Source organism: Capsicum annuum, chromosome 1 (assembly GCF_002878395.1).
Source record: "Capsicum annuum cultivar UCD-10X-F1 chromosome 1, UCD10Xv1.1, whole genome shotgun sequence".
NCBI classification, from domain to species: Eukaryota; Viridiplantae; Streptophyta; class Magnoliopsida; order Solanales; family Solanaceae; genus Capsicum; species Capsicum annuum.
The window spans coordinates 106,885,495-106,907,714 of record NC_061111.1 but is presented as its reverse complement, the minus strand read 5'-3'; the positions used below and the strand labels follow the sequence as shown (position 1 = coordinate 106,907,714).

The 22,220-nt window shown below is 32.8% G+C and overlaps 1 pseudogene; it reads right to left on the bottom strand.

The window, feature by feature from the left end:
* Window positions 1-15,909, bottom strand: part of LOC124897827 — a 23,892-nt pseudogene extending 7,983 nt beyond the window's left edge.
* Between the last annotated feature and the right edge of the window lie 6,311 nt (window positions 15,910-22,220).

The following is a 22,220-nucleotide window of genomic DNA, read 5'->3' as shown; positions in this document are numbered from 1 at the left end:
ATTGGAAATTGTGTTTTTTTAGAAAGTGTGTGTTATAAGCACGTTGATGTTGAATATTTGAGATATTTTAAATGATTTGACCTTTTGGTCTTAATGGAGTTATTTTGAATGCGAGTGTGAAAGAAATACACAACGTGGTTGATTTTGATAAATAGAAAGCATGAAGGCTCCCGATGTATATTTATATATTACTGAAATTTTTTTGTTGTGGATTGTCTTTGAAATGATCTGAGCTAAGTCCGAGAGAAATCTTTAGCACTGAGTGGGAGGTATAAAGCGACCTTACTTCCCTAGAACTACGTGCCCCCGTAAGAGTAATCCTGAGGCTAACTTATATAGTGATCACTAGTTTGTGTGGATTTGATATCGATAGTCCTACTCTGATGGCAAGGATAGGACGGCTCTCCCCTATGCGGGTTGTACGTTGGACTCCATGTAGCTCATATGGTTTATGTCGATTATAGGATCTCCTAGTGTGTGTGTTTCCTTATGTCTATGGTGAACGGTGAAGTGATTTGAAAGTGGAATTATGAAAGTTATACTTTCAAAAGATTTAAATGATATTTACATTATGAGAATTGATATTCTTAATGAGCTAAAAGTGATTGACAAATTATATGATGACTCACATGTGTTATTATACTTATTTCATCCTCTCATGATTATGATGATTTTCTTCGGGCTATGTGAGTCTTTCATATATCCTGCATATTTCTTATAAATATTTATGATGGTGATGTTTATACAACTACATACACCCCCATATACTCAGTTTCTTACCATGGTACTGACCCATATCTTCGGATGTGGGCTACATTTTCTCAGAATGTAGCTTCAGGTGCTCAGTTCCAGGTTTGATAGTAATTCTTCTGGCACACTGTTCTACATCCTCTGTTGTGGTGAGTCCTCATGTTTCGAGGACGTGATGTCTGATGTTGGTTTCACGAAATTGTTTACATTTGATAACTGAGTATGACTCAGTTGGGGCATGTCTCAATGGCTCACTGTTTTTACTGATTTTCTTAGAGGCTTGTCAGACTAGTATAGATATTGGGAGTTGACTAATAAGTCATACTTTGTTATCTTTCTGAAATTCTTTTATTCTTGGATGATGATTACTCTGTTGATATTTGAGGGTTATTTATAAAAACCCCGTTGATTTGTGTTGAACTGAATGAAAATAGCTCAAAGGGTTAGCTTCGGGATACTCATAGCCTCAAGCACTGTGTGATGCTTTGGGACCCATTTTTGGGGCGTTACACTAGGTTAGGGTCAAACCCATAGGGAAGACGTGGACTTGTATCTCTAGTTTCCTGAACTCCACGGGCAGAACAGAAAGAAAATGGATGGTTTGTAGTTAAAAATAGTCAACAATAACAAATCTTCGATTTGCTTATGATCAATTAGAAATGAACATTTGGATTGTATTTCCCCTGGCTTCTTAGCTCAGTAGCTTATCGTGCTTTGTTGAACCAATCAGTACCTTGCATGTAGAATCTGATAAGTTCTGTGTCATCAACTGTCTTGTGGACTCATTGATGAATTTCATCTTTTACCTTTTGAGTCTCAGGATGTCACATTACTAACCCTTATCCTAAATCCCAGTTAACTATTATCTTTTGAGTCTCAAGTTATTAGATGATAGGTAACCATCTTACATAAATAATACTAATTAGCTTGGATCGATTATTAATCTTCAAATTACTATTGCAATTGTATTTTCCTTATCACGACTTCTCTTGTGGAGTAAGTAGTGATAATCTAGGCAGTATCCTAACATTTTCAACCTCTAATACATCTATTAAATTGAATATAATATAATACATGCAAGAATACTAGTTCAGAACAACTTTGTACTTCCCCTACTTCATCAATTAGTCAGGGTTAGGGTTTAGTCGCTCATTGTTGTAAAATGAATAATAGAATTCATGAATGAAGACATTAAAACAATATCACAATAATCAACAAATAAAAACTAAAGTCTGTAACTAAATTATCAACCAAAATAAAGAACAAAGCAATCCTAAGATCAAAAGCTGAATCTTTGTATCAAATATATGTTTGTAAGTGTTAAGAGTATGTAACCTAACTAAAAATTTCAAAAGGGTACTTATATTATACAAACAAACCCTAAAAATCAAAACTCAAATAAAAAAGGAAAATTGAGGTCGGCGGCCACTTACTTAGGCCACCTACAGTCCGTAGCTTCTGAAACTCTCTAGACTTGGCTTTCTGGCACTTACTAAGGCCACCTACGGACTGCAGGTGGCTGGAGAAAGTGGTAGAGTCTTTTTTTACCTATATCTGAACCTCTAGACTACAAGCTCTAGTACCTACTTTGGTCACCTATGCTCAGTAAGTAGAACATACGCCCAAAAAAGCCTCAGTAAGTAGCCAAAAACTTCTATTTTCATATTCTTCTTTAGTTTTGTATACAAAACCTTATTTCCTACAAAACATACCCAAAACACTTCATATATCACAAAACAACCTAAGAAATTTACATATTTTTATCATTTTAAGCATCGAAAGTGCTATAAATTCATAGTACATCAGTTAGTCTTACCCCCAAGGTTTTCTTCTGTCCACCCAGTTTTCCATGTTTATATGTTGCAATGATATGTTCCAGATCTATCTCATGTGCTCAAATAGAAATCAGTTCAGCTGGATGAGCGATTGACCTTCGTGAAGGAGCCTGTACTCATATTGGCTAGTGATGTCAAGCGATTACGCACTAAAAAGATTCCTATAGTTAAGGTTTAGTAGAGGCACCGCCTAGTATAGGAGGCTACTTATCTAGATTGAGATACAAACCCAGTATCCTCACTTGTTCAAGGCTTCAGGCACATCCTAATCCCTTACTTTTGTTGAAAAAAGTCCTTTTAGTAGTGGATATTCTAATGACTCTCCAGGTCATTTTCCATATTTCCACTCATTTTTGCTATTTATAGCTTTTCTATAGTTGCCCTAAGTCATTTTTTACTTTCTAGAACTGGTAATTCGGTTATTGGGCAATTTATTTAGTTTTTAAAGCAAATTCTTTGTTTTGAGTCTTTGCGAATTCAAATTGCCTACTAGGCAAAAACTTCAAACAATCTCATATGTAAATTTTGACTGTTCCAGTAACTCTAGAATGTCAATTTTAGGCTAGGAGGACCCTTGCTATGGGTTTCAATATTCCTAGACTCATTTTGAGCCATTGGCCGGAAGTTAAGAAAAATGGCAAGTGGGTGTTGTAACGCCTCGGGTTTGTATTCCTTGAGATTTCCCTGAGTTTGAGCTCACTTCTTTGACTATGACTCAGCCTACGAGTCATAGGGTGTCCTGACGGGTCATGTGACCCTAGTCGTAAGGTGTCCATAGAGTGGTGTTAAAGTTACTATCCTGGGTATGACTTGAAGGTATGAGTCATAAATACTCATGACAAGTCATTGGGAGGATTCCTAACCAAATCGTGTAAGTTTGTATCATGATTTTGCTCTGACTATGTGTGGATCACTATGAGTCGTAAGGATTTATTATGAGTCGTGGGCTGAAATTATAGGGTGTCTAGTGTATACCTTAATTTTGATTCTGTGTTGACTATGAATGGACCCTACGAGTCGTAGAATCCCATTAGTATACCTTAATTTTGATTCTGTGTTGACTATGAATGGACCCTACGAGTCGTAGAATCCCATTATGAGTCTTATGGTTGAGTCGTAAGGTTAACAGTGTATGGTCCTAGAGACTATCTTGGTTACGACTCGTGATGACGAGTCATAAAGAGTGGCTACGAGTCAGTAGTTGACCTCTAGTCAAAGGCAACACTTTTTCAGCTTTTAAGTTAAGGGAATTTTGGACATTTCCCCTCTTACCCAAATTGAAACCCATGTATTATAACCCCTTTAGGGTGTCATTAACATTAAGAAAACAATCCAAATAACTTCTCACAAACTCTAAAAGCTCTCTAAGTTCCCTCAAGTAAGCCAAGCTATGGTTTCATCAAGTTGGTCATCTAAGGGCCCAAGGGTCGAATTTGCTCCAAATTTCTTGGTGTTTAAGGCATATTACTCTTTCCTCATTGTTAATTTTGTAATAGCATATGTTTTAAAGTATCGTTCATAAGATATTTATGTTGATTTGAAACAAGGGTTTCGATTTTTGAATGCTTATTGTTGAATAATGTTTTCCCATGGTTTAATATAACTATTCATGCTTTAATTATGGTTTTGAACTTGTGGGTGTTTGGGTAGGGTGGATGAACTAGGGAATTGTAAATTTCCTAAACTTGTGACTTTTAAAGTGGTTATGACCCCAACCCCATGATGTGAAATTGGTTTTTAATTTTGAGAAATGTGGGAATTTGTGAAATTGAACTAGTTTTGAACTATTAAATCATATAAAGAGGTAATTGAAACACAATGGTATGATTTAATTAACAAAGGGAGTTGTTCTCTCTAAGCTAATGGAAATTGTTTTGGCATGATGTTATTACCTTGTAAGTGTAGTTGGTATGACGATACCAACAATGTATGCCTTAATGTGGAATATGGTTCAATGATTAGGAATTGTGATACCTATTTTAATTGAGGTATAATAAGGGTTGTATAGCTGAGATGTGAAAATGGAGGTCTGAGTGACCGATATTGGAAACTGCATTTACCGATATGGGGTCAAAGTGACTAGGGAGGTTTGAGTCCCCCTCATTATTATTTCATGATTAGAGAGGTTTGAGTCCTCCGTAAATTATTAGATGATCGGTTGCTTAAGTCACCTTTGAATATGTTGGTAGGTTCGAGTCCCCCATGTGCATATATATAAGATTATTTCTGGTACATTCAGCTACACACACTGGGTCCTGACCAGGGATAAGAGTTAGGACCCATACAGCCTATGGGTACGTGCTATGACGGTTAAGCTACACAATCTAGGCTAAAAATTTTAAGTGCATGTTAAACCTTGTTCCCTATACCGGTATGTGAAGTATATATGTCTATGCATTTGATTATGTGCATGTGTTTGAATGATTTTAAACTTTTGATCATGACATTATGTTATTTTTATCCCTATGTTACATGCTAGCGTTCACCCCGCTAACCATCTTCAGATGATGGATCCCTGCGCGATGCAGGAATTGGTCATACTTCTACTCCTCCTACCCAGTGATTAGGATTCAGGATCAGTTTGTGAGTTGACATTGAACTGGTGACCTTCCATACACTGAAAGTCTATATTTTATATTTTGGTCTCTTATGTCTAGACTGTTTAGGCTTCTTTTAACTATAGTCGGGGGCATGTCCTAACACTTTATTGATATTCAGTTTTGGTTCTTATTTAGAAGGCTTTGTTTGGATTACTGTAGTTATTGGGTGGTGTCAGTTGGTTGTTTGGCCAGTCATCGGTCTTCGAATTATAGACATGTTTTGAACTTACCTAAGCTTATTGTACGCTATCTTGTTATATGTTTGAAATTCACCCGACCTTGGGGTATACTGTGTTTGGCTTTGGTGAGGTGCAGGGGGTGATCTCTGATCTATGTAGGCTATCTTATTATATGTTTGAAATTCATCCAACCTTGGGATATGCTGTGTTTGGCTTTGGTTTGGTGTAGGGGGTGATCTCCAATCCATGTGGGACTTGAGATTCCCATCACGGCCAAGCTCTGGTTCGGATCATGACAGTGTGGGACCCATATTTCATTGAAATCACCATGGATGGAAATTTTGACTGCACCATTGAGTCCAAAATGTCAAATTTAATAGTGAAGAATAGTCCTTTTGTGTATATAGGATTCTGAATAAATCTTGAAGGTTTGGCAATAGGGGTGGGTGTTTCGTATTCGGTTCAGGTTCGATAATTCGATAATCGATATTTGAACATAGATAACACATACCATACTTATAAACATCGGTTCGGTAATTCGGTAATCGATAAATTAAACTTTGATTCGGTACGGTATTTGGTAATACCGTATTAATGTTGGAGATGTGTAAATATACATTTAAACTTCAAAGAGTATATCTATTATAAACCCTATTTAGTATTCTTTTTGTTGCTTTTTACGAATATATTACCAAGGTCCAAAAGATTCTTTGGGATTACTAATACTATTGTCTATTGGGTTGGTTAGACACACACACACACATATACATATATATATATATATATATATATCAAATACGATATTTGATAAATACCAAATACCAAATGATACTAATATCTTGTACCAAACCCAATCCTGAATACCAAAATAATAAAATTTTACTCCCAAATACCAAACCAGATACCGAATTACCGAATATCAATTACCAAATTTTTCAGTTCGATTCGATAATTTCATTTTCGATATTGTATGCCCAGCCATAGTTCGCAAGACTTGGAAAATTCTAAGTCTAAACTATTGTTGGTGCATTGAGTAAGTGATGCCTATGATTGTTTAAGTGTTCTGCTAAACTCCAGCAAGTATCGCTTAAGCGACAAAATGTGTTGCTTAAGCGAATGGCTTACTAGTGGAGTGATATCGCGTAAGCGAGTATTATGTTGCAAATGCTATAATGACTCAGCCAGCCATATATTGCGTAAGCAATCAATATACCAGAGCACAAGTATCGCTTAAGCGATCCAAAGTTCGCTTAAGCGATACCCGTGCACCTGAAAGAGTATAAATACCTCACTTAGCCCATTTTTCATCCATTTCCAAGATATTGAAATTCTAAAAAAGTGAGAAAGCTTGGGGATAACATTTGTGGATGATTTTGGAGCTTGGGTGAAGATTATTTACGTGTTTCTTCTTCGAATTTGTGGTAAGCTTCCATCTATTTTAGGATTAAATCCTTTTTTTCCTTCTAAAATATCTAAGAGCTTGGTGTCTTGATTTACCATTAGAGCTCGAAATTCACCAAATTTTTTAGGATAAATATTCCTTAAGCATAGGGGGACATTGTGTAGATTCGATTGTGTGATTCCATAAACGGTCACCTCATGGGATTTTATGTGATTTTTAGATCCAAAGCACAATAGTGCAATATGGGTATCATTATCCTTATTTTGATAAGTAGATTGTGATTTTATAGTGTGCCACCTTGCAAAAGCTTCTCGAAAAGAAAAATCGATGGTTTAACGGATTTTCGGGCTCTTCTTTAGCATCCAAGTAGGCTAGGTTTACCCTCTTTGTCTATTGAGTTATTTTGTAGCATAATTATGATATTATACTATATTTGGGATAAGATTGAGGTATTGGAGGTATGATTGTCAACATTTGGGATTAGTTAGACTGTTTAGGCTATCTTAAAATCATAATTTGAGCATAATAGACTTAGTGGCTCATGTTTAAGTAGAATTTCTATATTAGGGATATTTAAGGCTTGTTTAACATCTAAAATGATATTTAAATACCTTAGCCTAGGTTGGGGTAAAAATTGTCGTATAATGGATTTCAGAGATTAGAAGTGGGCCCCTCCAACCTGCCTTAGGACAAGACTTGAGCTAGTTTTGGTAGACCCTTATGAGCTTGTTTTATATTTCGAAATGGTTACTATGGAATTTTAAGAAATTAGCCACTCAATGGTCATGATGGTTTGATTTTGGGAGTTGATGCTATTTATTGTAAAAAAACAATAAACTGATTATGATATTGATGATATGAGCACTTGTTCAAGCTCGGTAGTTGATTATGATATTAATGATATGAGCACCGGTTCAAGTCTAGCAATTGAGAGTTGTTTATGATATGATATGGTACGGATGGATTTTTGTTCATGGCAGGATAGTTGGTGGATTATGGTTGCTCGATTATTTATTTTCCTTGAATGTACTCTCTAGGCTTATGGGAACCTGCGTTAGGTTATTTACCTTTTCGCACTTATTGTCTTATGGGAGCCAATTTAATAGATATAATTGTATGATATTTACATTATTATTTCGAATTTATTGATTTCTTTATGCATAGGAGTGTTAAGTTTATTTCTAGGTTTGCTCTTTTACCTTGAGTTAGCTTATTTTTATCTTTTATTATTATCGTATTTATATCATAATTTAGCTCAGTCGGCCGATGATGCTAACTGAGTACTCGTGGCTTTGGTACTCATATTGCACTTCTGTATCTTTTTTATATAGACCCGAGTACTAGTTGTCATTACTGATTCGACCCTTGTGCAGGATGAATTTTGGAGATTAGGTGAGCTCTTGAAGTCGGAGTTCCCCTTTTCCTTCTATTTATCTATGTCTATCTTTTGTTTTTGAGATAGATGTATTTGACTATTTCAGGACTTATGGTGTATTTTTAGTAGCTCTTGTATTGACTCTACTAGTTCGTGGGATGGTTGTTATGTTTTATCTATTCTTAGACTATATTTATTATGTTGTCATTATCACAAGCATTAAGTTATTAATTTTTGGCCTCTAAGTCCATTTTCCACCAATTAGCCCATTGCTTATAGCACCGGGCTATAGTTTGACTTACCGACTGGCGAGATATAGTAGGTGCTCTCATGACTCGTAAATCAGGCCGTGATAGAGCTATACCTCTCATTGAGGAAGAATGATCCAAAGGGGATGATGTAACATCCTATACATTTCAGCACGTATAACACTAAGATAACATCGATGAACGTATTTAAACTCGATAGTAATGTATTTTTTCTGTAAAGTTTAGAGTTAAGTGTTAAGTTTAAGTAAAGAATTAAGATTTGAAAAATGTGATAAAATAAGTGAGGTACTTGCTATACTTAATTAAGCTAGTAGGTGCATCTCCTACTTTGATTAATGTGCCACATTGAGGCTTATATAATGTGGCCAATTTGTGGTCCATATTAAGCTAAAGAAATGGAAGAGTAAAATCAGAAGAATGTAAACCCGAGGTCCAATCTTCGAAGTCCACAATAACAAATTAAAATGACCAAGTAGGTTCATCACCTACTTAGCCATGTGTGGCCCAAATTAAGCTAAATAGTGGCTAAAAATAAAAAAGAGAAAAAGTTTGCAAAGAGAGGCCTTCAAAGGCCAAATACCTGATGCAAACATTTCATTCCAATCCAAGTTATTAATCTGTCAAGTCTATCAATTTCTCTTCTCTCTCCTCCAAACAGTCATCCTAAATATCTATTAGGTTTTTAAGTATTCTTCAACTTATTTCTTGCAAAGCAGCCCACGGGATCATCTTCTTTTTCTAGGATTACGGTAAGAATTTTATTTCTAATTTCATGAGATGCTTGTGCTAATTTTTCTCTCCGATTTTAGTGGATTGGAAAAGGTTACAAAGCATACGAAGACATCGAAGGTAAGGTTCTTTCTCCACCTCTAATTAAAAGATTATTTGAGCATTCTAGGCATAATTGTTAATTAAAATTTATAAGTTATCAAACGGTGATCGAAAGCCACGAGTTCACATTTGATGGTTATATTAATAATTTTAGGGGCCATATTATTTTGTGGTGAAGTTGTGAGGTTATGGATGGCCTTAGAAAGTGGTTTGGTATTGCAGTCACATAATAGGTTTGTAGTGTGTGGCAACACACCATTAAAATTAAAGTTTTTTTATAATATATATATATATATATATATATATGTATATTCTTTTAACAGGATCGGACAGGAGGGCGGTAATTCGTCATGCCAACCAGACCTATTAACTAATATCGGGAAGCCTAGTTAGAAAACCAAACGAGGCACCAACTGAAATATAAAAGAATTTTAAATAGCTTAATGACTGCATGGAAAAATTCTTTTATCCGAACAAGAGGCCTGTCAGAAGATTAATACATACTTAGGATGAGACCATGTGTCTAGCGATTCTAACCGTGAAGAGAGACGCCTTTTTCTTCATTATCACGGGCTAAAAAGTCGTGGCTTTCTAGACGTAATCACTAAGATAAAGCCACCATAAGTAGTACTAATTTCGACTGTACCAACCATTTCAAAACCAAGTCAAGAAACTATAGAAAAATTCCTTCATATTTTGATAGAGTATGGATCTTTCATAGTTACTAAGTAAGAGAAGTTAGATCTCTGGCATAGATATGAAAAGTTTTTAGCCGGACATAGTCACGACTGGAAAGGGGAAGAAAGTATTAAAGTATATCAAAATTAAAGAAGTAAATACCTTAAGACTGGCTGGATGCAAGGCCGGAATAATAAACAGCGGCAGCTATCAGCCCTTTTATTCAAACCAACCTTGAACTATGTTACACAAGAGAGGAGGGAAAGCAAACTTTGCTTAGAGAGAGAAATAAAAAAATAAAAATTTTCTTCTGACCTTCCTTAACAAATGAAGGTCCTATATATAGAAAAGGAAAAGCAAAAGAAATCTATGCACATTACTTATGGGTCCCACATCTGGGTCCCTATGCACAGTGGATCTACTGTGTAAATAGTAAAAAGGGTCCCACATTCGGGTCCCATACATCATGGAAATGATTTCTTTCCAATCATCTTGTCTTCTTTCTTTTTTAGTTAGCGGAGAAATTCTTTCGTTCTGGCTATGGCTTCTTCATTCAGGGTATCTCCTAAATCAATTGGCTGGGAATCGTGAACATCTTATACAATATCATCACTGGTGATGCTCTTCATAGAAGTATCTGAATGTTGTTTGATAGTTTTCATCAAATTTTTTTGAACTTCTTCCAGATATTGTTCTATCATCTCCATTCTGTCTCCATCATAAACAGTGATCCTTTTGGAGATATATTTTAAATATTTATCCTCAACAATATTTTTCTGAGGATCATTACCATATTTCTGAATTTTATTGTCTATAGTATCCAGGAGTTCTTGACCATTTAATTTTTTAGGTGTGGGATCTTTGCGCATCAGCTTATCCCAAAAGTTATTATAAAATACCCTATAAATACAAGGTATTTGTTCTTTAGTAAATCGAAATTCAATATTTCATTTGTGAATCCATGGAATAGAGAATTCAATATAGAAGTACATCTGGTCAATCTTGTCTAAATTGCATACATGATCTGAGTGGATAACTCAGTCAGAAATAGAGACACCTTTGTCCATCTTTTGTATAGTTTTAGAAATATATTCGGTAATATCTGAACAGTTGGGCCATGATACGCCCACCAATTAATAAACCAGTTAGGGATTGGTTCATCGAAATCTTTGGACAAATCTTTATGAATCATGTATGTTTATACTTATTATTATTGTAATATAATGGGTTGGTGAAGGCCTAAATATAGTCCTAATATGTAAAATTGATTTTGGAACCTTTCATCAACGTCTGCCTTTCTGCCATATAGGTTGTACCCCAATCTTCAAGGGTAATGATATTTTTTATAACAATTTTTTAGAACCTATGTACATCTGGTTCTCCATCAGAAGCCTGGAAATGTTCAATCTCTGTACTTTCCGTGGATAATAGAATTGTTTCATAACATGTTTGAGTCTTATAAGACTCTCCTGCAAAATAGAGGTTAGAAATCAAATATTTATGGAGTATTTTCCACGGATCATTTTGTCTCTGAATTTCAGAGTTTTCAACAAGAACTATCAGCTCTCTATTATCAAGTTGTTCATATAGTTTGCTATTAGCGTTTTATTTTTGCAATGTTAGCAAATGTATCTTCTTTCTTTGCAGTTAAATATGACTGCAATTGTCCATATAATGGATTATCCTCCAAAATATCTTTTAAATGGATCGACCGTGAAGAAGATTCGCCTATCTGCAAAATCTTGGAATTTATCAAACTCATATTTTCCCTTCGTATCACTGGGGTATTTGATGATGAAGCATATGATGCTTGAGGCTGTGATGATAAGGGGGCAAATCTTCCCCCAGAAGAGGAGTATCTTTCTCTGCCTCAACCTTTTCCTCTGGCCATTTGCCAGGGTGGATCTGTAGTCATGCTGCACATAATAGATTAGTCAAATAAAGTCAAATAAATAAATATCAAACCAATCAATTTTGTCTCTAATTTCTTCATAATTAAACACAGCGAATTCATCTTCAATTATTGAGTATTTGATTTTTTTCAAAAATAAGCATATGCATATTGCGTTCAAAGGGATTGCCTTTATAATAGTGATTATCATTTTTTCTGAGAGGAAATGAGTGTAAAAATTTATTTTTCACTTAAGTATTCTCTAGATAAGAAATCAGGCAGGGAATTATCAATTACTTTTTTATATTGAGTTTCAAAATCAAATGGAGCTAATTGAGCTTACCACCTTGCGAATATTAATTTTGAAGCACCATGTTTAAAATCTTTGTCAAACATATACTTCACCAATTGAGCATCAGTTTTAATAAAAAAAATTGATTATATAAATCATCCTGGAACTTAAGAACGCATTTAACAATGGTTAACATTTCATGTGCCACCGTTGCATACTTTTTTTGACTATTCGTCCATTTTTCGGAATAAAATCGTATAAATTCTTAAATATTATTATGGGGATTAACTTGTTTAAGTATTCCTCCATAACTAACATTAGAGACATCAGTTTCAATAATTTTTAACCAAGCAGGGTTAGATAAAGTTAAGTAAGGCAAAGATTTTACACATTGCTTAATACGTTTTACAAGGTTTGTATGACTATCAGTCCAGGGACCTTAAAAGCCCTTTTTTAATCTATCATATAAGGGAGCCAAATCTATTGACAAATTCTCATAAAATGAGGATATATAATTCAAACTCCCTAAGAATCTTTGCAATTGGGTTTTATCAGTGATAACATCAGGAAATTTATCAGTAAAATCAATAGAATGCTGAATAGGAACTATCTTCCCTTAACAAATATTGTGACCTAAAAATAGAATACTTGTTTGGAATAAACTCATTTTTGGTTTAGATATTATCAAACCATTTTGTATCACAATCTTTTTCAACATATCAAGATGTTTAAAATGTAATTCTAATGTTTTTGAAAACACTAGAATATCATCAATATAAACAATAATGAAGTCCATATATGGATTAAAAATGTCATTCATTATTTTCTGAAATTCAAAAGGAGCATTTTTCAATCCAAAAGGCATCATATTCCATTCAAATTGACCAAATGGGACATTGAAAGTAGTTCTATAAGTGTGCTCTCTAAATAGCTGAATTTGCCAATAACTAGATTTTAAATCAAATTTAGAAAATATATTAGCATCAAATAATCTAGACAATAAATCTTTTTTATTGGGAATAGGCTATCTAATCCATTTCAAATATTTATTAAGAGGTTTATAATTAATTACTAACCTTGGCATACCACGCTCTTTTTCAGCCGCATTATTCACATAAAATGCAGTACAAGACCATGGTGATTTAAAAAGTTTTATTAGACCCTTTTGTAAGAGATTATCAATCTCTTTTTTGCAAAAGTCGACTAACTCTACATTCATTTGGTAGGGTCTTGATTTTGTTAGGATCTTGTCCTCACAGAAATCATCTTCATATGAAAGAGTTACAATGTATTGTTTACGATTTCAAAAAGCATTGGGGTGATCAACACATATATCAACAATTATTTGTTCGGAGATCAATTTTATTTTCTCCTGTACCTTAGCAGATTTTATGTTATCACCAATATTTATGCTAAACATTTCAAGCTGTAAAAAGTTAACATGTTTTTGCTTTATATCAATTAAAGCATGTATATCCCTAGTTACTGGATCTGTAACAAAAGGGTAGGATATCTTCTTATTTGTATAAGTAGCAGTAAATCTTTTAGCATCAATATGAGTATAAGGATAAATTGCACTTATAAAAGGGGTGCCAAGTATAATCGGGGGATATAATTGATTTTTTACCCAAAAAAAGAAATGCGGAATGCAAACCTTATTTCGAAAAATATATGCATTAGGAAATTTATAATTAATATCAAAAGAATGACCAGGTGCAGACTTAACAATATTTGTAGTCTTATAAAAATATCTGGTTGGAATCAAACCTTCTTGAATGCAACTAACATCAGCACCACTATCAATCATGACCACTTTAGTCACAGAGAAATTATTATCAATTAATATAGTGCAATTTATATACCATTTATGAGCTATAACAATTTGCATCATGCCCAAAAAATAATTATTTTTTACATCAAAATTTTTGACAATATCATCGTCTTTTTCTATATCGAACATTTTTTCCTTCCCTTTATAACTGGAAGAAACATCATTGTGAGAAATATCTTTCTCAATTTTTGTAATCCTGTGATCATAAATCATTTGATTTTGCTTTAGAGATATAATTTTTTTCAGGTTTTCAACCTCAATTTTTAAATCATTGAAAGATGTATCTTTGCCAGGTAATTGACTTATAGCAGGGTGTCTATTAACCTCAGTTAAAGAATAAGGCATGTAATAATCATTATCAGTAATGAGAGTTTGAACATTCAAATCTAAATCATCAAACTATGATTGAAATTTATAAAAAGTTTCATCACAAACACAATTATCACCATTGCAGTCAGCACAAATATTAGCATGATCACTATTAGATGAATTAGGTAATTCAACATCATTTTCAGATTCAAAATCATAATTATAATCAGACTCAAAACCAGAAGTGTATAACAAACCATATACTTGATCATGAATATCATTAGCAAGACCTAAAGACTTAAGCTTTTGGAGCTTGCAGTTAGGAGCAATATGCCCAAAGTTACCGTATCTGTAACACTTAATTTTGGCGAGATCGCTCTTAGACCTATTTTTTGTAAATCTAGTGGACTTATGATGGGATTTGCAAATCTCACGTTCTTCTTTGGATCTATGTCTAGATCTCTTCTTCTTATAGGGTCTATCAGACTTAGAATATCTTCGACCCTTTTCCTGAGAAATAGAAACCGGTTTATCCATACAAATTGCTCACAAAAATCTCCTAATTAGGGTCTTTCTTTAAGCTTATCAAGCTTAATTTGTCTAGCTAATTTTAACTCATTGCACAAAGCTAAACCTTGTTGAGTACAGGCTGCTATCAGCTGACTATAGGTGAAATTTTCATAGGATACTTCACCATAGGAACCCGAGCCCCTAAGCTCCTTTCTAACCCTTTCAGCAAATAAAAGAGGAAGACCATCTATGAATTTCGCTTTCCAATGTAAATACTTACTTTTGCCTAAATCTATGACTCTGCTTAGAAAGGTGTCTTTATACCAACTGAATTCTCCTAAGTTCCTACATCTAAGACCATTTAAAAGTGTTTTAGTATTTTCATATTGATTGGTAAATCTGCCTCCAAAATGCTCAATAATGGTAAGCATAAGAGTATAAACAACATCTTCTCTATTAGCAGGTAATGCTCTTCCTAGGTTATCAACATCTTCGGTGGGATTCCTAGCTTCGAATATAGCATTCCTTCTATCATTATCTAAGAAATTGTCCCACCAACCTCGAAGTTGGCCAGTAAAACCAACAATAATCATTTTACAAATAGTTGCATCTGTTCGTCTTTAACGATTCTCAGCAGATGTTGTAGCTTTTGCTATAGTAGAATACATTAACATTCGATGAACAAGGATAGATAATTGTCTTTCAGATAAGCCATCCAAGTTCTAATCATAGATTGCATCTTCGCTATATGACGTATTAGTCTGATTCCAATCTCTTTCCTCTATTAGAACATCTTGAGGAGTTGTACGTGGATAATAGTTAGAATTCATGCGGGGTATATCTGCATATTTTTTCCTCGGTTGCTTCCTAACCATACCTCTGAGCTTATTAAGTTTAGAGCAAATCTCATTCCTCGTATCTGGGGTAGATTCTATGCTATCAGCAAAGGCTTTAAACAAATCAATGGGTTAGATATTTAAATCGGAAAACTTTTTATCAAGTAATTTTTCCAATTCTTCTATGGGAGACAATTTTTCAAATCCCTCAATATCTAGAGGTCTCTGAATACAAGGCCTAGTTGTCAAGTCTTCCTTCTTACTTTCTGAAGTGGAAGCAATATCGGATGACTTTGGACTAACACTAAGCTTTTTTACCATCTCAACCAATTCATCAAGTTTTTCATCAAGAGAAGAAATATGTTCTCCCAAAACTTTCACATAAAGACTCAAATAATTGTTCTGAGCTATCAGATTATTTATTTCTACAATAGTTACTTTACCAATTTCATTATCAATGAATTTTTGGAATGCAGAAAAAGTAATACCAGTACTATTAGGCAATACAAAAGGAGATTGGGGAGGATAAATAGTTTGAAGAATATTACCACTCGCATCTTGATAAGATCTTTCCAACACCTTAATATATAATGGAAAATATGTGGTTATAAACCACGGCACAAAGCACACAATCTGATTATGCAATCCACACATCTCATAAAATTCTTGAAAAATATTATTTAGTTCGTCTGGACTATAAGTCTCAAAGAACCAAATTCTAAATCGATTCCATTTTTTATTAAATTTTTTTTTTAATATAACTCTTTGCCTGGAAACCAGGACTAAAATTAATTTGATGTGGAATCATATTAAATACTGTTAAATGATATATATAACTTTAGTGAATAGAATGAGTTAAAAACACCCTTAATTGGAAAAACTACTAGCTTATTGCCGGACTATTGTTTTGATAAATTGAAATATCCCAAGTTTGTTGGTTAGCTTCTAATATTAGCCTTATTACTTGACATTTTAGATGAAGATAATCACATTAAAGAACGGGTTGGCGCTTCATAAACTATACGAATTCGGAATTGTGGTATGTAAGCCTATTTGATTTCATATTATTTCACAATCAATTTTATACTTTTGTTATTAGGTCTTCCTAAGTTCTCTCTAGTAAATGAAACATGCTATGGTAAATAATATCCATTGTAGTTAATATTCTTCATCCCACTGCCCATAATTTTATAAATGTGTCAAAGTACTTTTATATGTGTTCATTTTCCTGTACTGGTGTATTTACACTTTCAAGTACAAGTATGAAAAAGGTACTTAAAGAAGCAAGTTTCATGGATCATTTTCTAAGTCACCTTATTAATAAATTAATAATATTTAATAAAAAGATAAAATAGATATAAAATGATATATTAACTCTTGAAGTTTTAATTTAACTTGACATCTGATATGAGACCCACTTAAATTTTTTTCACAAGTATTTTTTATAGTAATTTTGTTATATCACTTTGAATTAGTTATTATAAGTCATTTAATACATGTATGCTTTGGTGTTTCAATTGTGATTTTTACTAAATTACCCCTAATTAATTATTAAGGCCATCCAAGCATTGCGTCACATAAATTAGAATAGAAGAAAAATATTATAAATCAGAATAATTAATAGTAGTGTGAAAAAGCAAGCACCTCTTCGTCGACATACCTCCTTTCAATCGAATTGCTATATTACCCCTAATTTATTATTCTGAGTCATTTACGTATTAGAAAACTAATGATGTTTAATAAAATAAGTTACATTACTTTACTAGTATTAATAAGTGTGAAGAAGTAGGCTCCTCTTCATCAACAAGTTTGCTTCCAATCGAATTACTATATTATCCCTAATTAATTATAAGTCATTTACGTATTAAGAAATTAATAATATTTAATAAATTAAAAGTAAAATAGATATTTATCACACGACTGCTTCGATTTCTTCAATCTTGATTTTACTATATCATCTCTAATTAATTATTATAAGTCACCTTATTAAAAAATTAATAATATTTAATAAAAAATTAAAATAGACATAAAATGATATATTAACTCTTAATGTTTTGAATTAACTTGACGTCTTATATGTGGTTCACTTAATTTTTTTATAAGTATTTTTTATAGTAATTTTGCTATATCACTTCAAGTTAGTTATTATAAGTCATTTAATACATGCTTGTTTTGGTGCTTCAATTGTGATTTTACTAAATTACCCCTAATTAATTATTATGGCCTTCTACGCATTGTGTCACATAAATTGAAATAGAAAAAAAGTATTATAAATCAGAAAATTAATAGTAGTGTGAAGAAGCAGGCACCTCTTCGTCGACATGCCTGCTTCCAATTGAAACTATATTACCCTTAGTTTCTTATTATAAGTCATTTATGCATTAGAAAATTAATAATATTTAATAAAATAAATTACTTTATTTACTAGTATTAATAAGTGTGAAGAAGAAGATACCTCTTTGTCAACGTGCCTGCTTCCAATTGAATTACTATATTATCTTTAATTAATTATTGTAAGTCATTTACGTATTATAAAATTAATAATATTTAATAAAATAAAGGTAAAATAGATATTTCTCGCATGTCTTCTTCAACTTCTTCAATCGTGATTTTACTATATCACCCCTAATTAATTATTTTAAGTCACCTTATTAAAAAATTAATAATCTATATCTATAATCTATATCAATAATCTATAATATATTAAAAGTGTGAAGACCCTTAGAAAAATGATTTGAACTTTTTCCCTTCATTAGAAGATCTTTCTTTAGACAAAACTGTCTTTTCACTATTTTCTTCAATTTATTATTTAATTATTTTTATTTTATTAACTAGACTCCTAATATATGTGACTCCTAAAATATATGGAAGGAGAATCAATTTATTTTTCTCTGTACTGATCAATTAGAAAAATACTCCTAAATAGGCTAGAAAAATACTCTTAAAATAGGACTTTATTAAGAAAATACTTCTATAAATATTGAGATGCACTTCCTTATATAAATCTTCAAAGTCATAGGCAACACATCTATGGTGGTTAGGGCTGGGCATATTTTGGTTTAAATCAAAAAGACGAAAAACAAACCAAAATTGTAATTTTGGTTTGCTTTTTCATTTTTTCGGATCAGTTTCAATTTTTAATTTTTGAAATTTGGTTAAATAATTTGTTTTTTGGGTTTTCGAAAAAATAATTCGGATAAACCAATTAACCGAAATTTTATTAATAATTAATAATATATATTATTATATATATAATATTTAATATATAATAATATAATACAAATATATAATAGCAACCCTAATAACTAATAAATAATAGCATGCCACATACAACTAACAGCATACATCAATCAAATAGTAGAACAATCGATTGAACCATAGACCGCCGGCGAGATCGTCGTCTGTACAAAAACACCAGAGCCGATGACCAGATGATCATTGTGGGCGCAGCCCGCGGTGCCAACTGTGGTCTTTCAGGCAGTGATCACTCTTCCGAGTTCTGACTGTTTATGTAAACTTATGCATAATGAAGTTATATATTATGTTAAGCATATGGTTATATCTTATAGTTTCATCCATGTTTAGTTACTTATATCTGGTAATGAAAGAATAGGTTTGAATTATTGTTTTTCTTTAAATCATTAATTTTAAATGTCCAGTCATAACAAAGAGAGGTTCACTACTTTAATCTTCAAAACCGAAATAAAAAACTAAAATAATCAAACCGAATTTGTAGAAATTGAACTGAACCGAATTTATTTCGGTTTGGTTATGGTTCTCATTTTTGTCAATCCAAAAATCAAAAAATCAAATCGATATTAAACTATCAAACCGAACAAACCAAATGCCCAACCCTAATGGTGGTCCTTTTTTCCAACACATCTATGCATTCTTTTTGGGGTAAATTTCTCTTAGAAATTATTTTGATTTGTAATTGTTTTAGGTTTAGTTATTTGATTTAAATAGGAAATCATAATATTTAATATTTTAAACATAATTAGAATTTTACCTTATATAAAAAAATTAACTTGATTAAGTTGCATGTTTAGATTGTTGGATGTTTAATTTTCAACCCTCCACTTTTTCATTGTTTTTGTCAACATAATAGAATTCAACGTGTGTATATATATGTATCTTCTTTGTTTTCATTCAAGTCATTCTTTAGGGTAAAAAAATTTTCTCAGACAAGAATTATTTTCATCAAAATTAAAGTTTTGTGATCATTATTGTATTATTTTGTTGTAGTTTGCAGGTCGTAGATGAATTTAAAGGTGGTAGATGAATGTCGGTCGATTTTTAGAAATATTTTAGATAAAATCTTGGTTTAATTGTATTGTATTTATATCTTTGTTTTGAGAGTTTTTGTGTAAAAGTTAAAATTAGTTATATTATTTTGATATCTCTATTACCGTATTATTTTGTTATAATTTACAGGTGATAGATGATTGTCAGACGACTTTGAGGAAATTTTTGTGTAAAGGTTAGATTTAATTATATTATTTTAATGTCTCTATCATCGTATTGTTTTATTGCAGTTTATAGGTGGTAGATGAATGTCGATCGTCTTTGACAAATTTTTTTGGTAAAGTTAGGTTTAATTAAAAAAATTCTCCAAAAGATGTTGAATTTAATTGTTGCATTCATCATTATTATTTAAACAAATATACTATTTAGTGTAACGTTTGAACTCAATAAAGTGAGGTATACGCGCCTTGTGAGGTACAGCGCAAGGTGCGTATACCTAAACTAGTATTTAATAAAAAGCTAAAACAGACATAAAATGATATATTAATTCTTTATGTTTTAAATTAATTTGGCATATTATATGAGGCCCACTTAAATTTTTTTCATAAGTACTTTTTATGATAATTTTGTTATATCACTTCTAATTAGTTATTATAAGTAATTTAAGACATGTCCGCTTCGATGCTTCAACCGTGATTTTACTAAGTTATCCCAAATAATTATTATGACCACCTAAGCATTGAGTCACATAAATTAGAATAGAGGCAAAGTATTATAAATCAGAATAATGACAAAATAGTTCGATGGACTCTTGTACAATAATACCCCGTACTTTTCCTAGCTTGAAAAGTTTTTCAAGAATGTTAGAAGCTTTCTTTGGAAGATGAATCCACTTTTGTACACTTGGTATTTTCAAGATTTTCACTTTTTATCATGTAGGGAATCGAATAAACTTTCCATCGATACCAAATTTTCCCAAATCCAAAACTCAGGTGAAGAGTTAGAGCCTTTTTAGTAAGACAGTGTATCACCTGAGCCTTCAGTGCATCGCAGAGATAGCTCAAATGGAAATTGTCAATTTTCAGTGTTGCTCCGTGATAATGGCGTGTCATGCCAAACTTCCAGGTCGCAAACAAGGTGACAACGTGATAGCTCCGCGTCGCGCCACAGTGCAATTTCCCATTTGTTACTTTCCAGTGACTTGGCGCGATAGTGGCGCGTCACGCCAAGGATGAAAATCGAGAATTTTTCTCAAAAATTAAAGATGCGTCCAAGGGTTAAAATGGTAAATTTTCTACCCCTATTTAAAACCAATAACACGTGATTTAGTCATTTTTCACCCCAAATATACTAGTTTCTCTCAAGTTTCTCTCAAGAACAAGCTAGGGTTTCTATTGGGGATTCAAATTTAAGAAGGTTTCACCGTCAATCCTCAAGAAATCACATCCTAGGTATGCGTAGTCTTAATTGATGGACCCCTTTCATCCATGAAGCCCGAGAATTTCTTTTCTAAGTTTAAGTTTATGGATTTCTTTATGAATTTCATGTTGGGTTTGTTTTGTTTATGTTGAGAATGATCAATTGAATTCAAATCCGTGTTGGGTGATCAATTTTATATGGACATGATTTGTATAGATGTATATTCATGTGAACCTATAAATAAACCCTAGGATGATGAAATTAGAGATGAATTATGATGATTAATTATTGTATAATGTTGTCTAAATCTGCTATGCCTACGATGCGTTTGATTAAATGCCTAGATGAAGGAACAATGCCCAACTATTATGATATCATGAAATTCCCATGTATGTACAAGCTTATACATATCACATGTTTGATGAAGTGCTTTAATATATGAATTATGAATTGTGTTGTTGGTCACGTGTTCAAGTAAGACATGCTATGTCAGTTTCTTATCATCAAGTCCTGGGGGTACTTGTACCCGAATATTTAGCTGTGTGCCTAGAGCCATGTCATGTTTTCACGATCTCCTCAGTCAAGCTATGATCCATAGAACTCAGTCAGTCATGTGACTCAGGAAATCTCAAAAATCTCAGTAATCTCAGTAGTTTAGTAATCTCATGATCTCAGTACTCAGTAATCTCGGTAACCTCAGTATTCCCAGTCAATCTCAGTAACTTTAGTATTCTGAGTCAGTCCTCAGAACTCAATACATTCCGTCAGTCAATGAATCTCAGTAAATTCAGTTCATCTCCGCTAAACAATACCATAAAATTAGCTCAGTTCAGTTAATCAGTTCAGTGTCTTTCAGATATGAGTAGGATTCAGCACCTAGCGAGCCTAGAGATGGGGACTCACCCGCTAGATTGGACTTAGATCTCAAGAAGCAATCCCTAAGTTCTAGAACTACGTAGCCAGCGTAA